Genomic DNA, 1,232 nt, shown 5'->3' with positions numbered 1-1,232 from the left:
TAAAAATAATATCATTTAAATATGATTTCTCAGATGAGAATGTCATTTTACAGGAAGTTAAAATCACTCCCATCAGGGATATAACAAAGTTAAGTGTTTTACCCAACACACTGAGCTATTAAGATAATCAAAAACTTTTTTCCTACTTTCCAATCTTTATGCCCACCTTCATCCCAGCTCCTCACTCAGCAGTCTCTCTCCATGAATAGACTCTGCACATTTAACTACATCTACCAAAACAAGCTCCACAGCCCCATAGATTTGTGGAACATTATTGCTCAAAAATTCTTGGGAGGTTTGGAAACTTGGTTGCAAATTGGAATCACCTAGGGAGCTTTAAAAAATGCCTGTTGCCTGGGTCACGCTCCAGAGAATCTAATTTAATTGGTAGAGAGTGAGGCCTAAGCATCAGGATTTTTAAAAGCTCCCCAGGTGATTCTAACACACAGACAAAATTGAGAACCACCATTCTAAACCTTTGTTTTACAGATAAAACAATTAACCCTATCAGTGACACATGCAAATTTGATGTTAGCACCAAAGCTAAAACTTGAGTCTTCAGAGTTCCAGTTCATAACTCATTTCACTAACCCAAGTGTTTTCAAATGTGTTTCCCCATGCCTGGGGCTCCTTGTAGCTACTACAGTAGGTCCCACAAATATAATGGGGATAAAAGTCAGAGGTCTAGACCCACGGTAACCTCAACAAAAGCAGCTCTGATTTTTTTTTTTTTTTAAATATACAGGACTTGATTTGCAAGATTTTTCAGAGTAAAAAGGAGTTTTAAACAATTGCAAATAGTCCATATATAAGTAGGAGATACCCTTCTAAGGAAAAAAAAAGAGAGAGAGAGAGAAGAGGGAGAGAGAGAAAAGGGAAGGCCAGGGAAGGGAAGGGGAGAGAAAAGTAGGCTCACTTCAGCAGCACATATACTAAAATTGAAATGATACAGAGACGATTAGCATGGTCCCTACATATAAATAATACAAATTCATTAAGTTTTCCATTAAAAAAGAAAAAGAAGGAAAATTATGGCTTCTTTTTTTTTTTTTTTTTTTTAATTATGGCTTCTTAAAGATGGCCAGGGCCAGTGGACAAAATTGTATATGTTAAAATATAAATCTGAGGATTTTTTTTCTGTTTCAATCTAAGACGATGAAGTCTTTGAGGCCGGAAAGTAACTGCTTTTGACATCCCAATGTATATTTTGTAATTCTCAAGGATGGCTGTGT

At 36.1% G+C, this 1,232-nt stretch overlaps 1 pseudogene; it reads left to right on the top strand.

Annotated features, from left to right (window-relative positions):
- The first annotated feature begins 910 nt into the window (after window positions 1-910).
- Window positions 911-1,004, top strand: LOC116869605 (annotated as a pseudogene).
- Window positions 1,005-1,232: the final 228 nt, after the last annotated feature.

The sequence above is a fragment of the Lontra canadensis genome, unplaced genomic scaffold, assembly GCF_010015895.1.
Source record: "Lontra canadensis isolate GAN:19392208 unplaced genomic scaffold, GSC_riverotter_1.0 scaffold19, whole genome shotgun sequence".
In the NCBI taxonomy this organism is placed as follows: domain Eukaryota; kingdom Metazoa; phylum Chordata; class Mammalia; order Carnivora; family Mustelidae; genus Lontra; species Lontra canadensis.
Note: the sequence above shows the minus strand (reverse complement) of the source record. Positions and strands in the feature narration are given on the sequence as shown.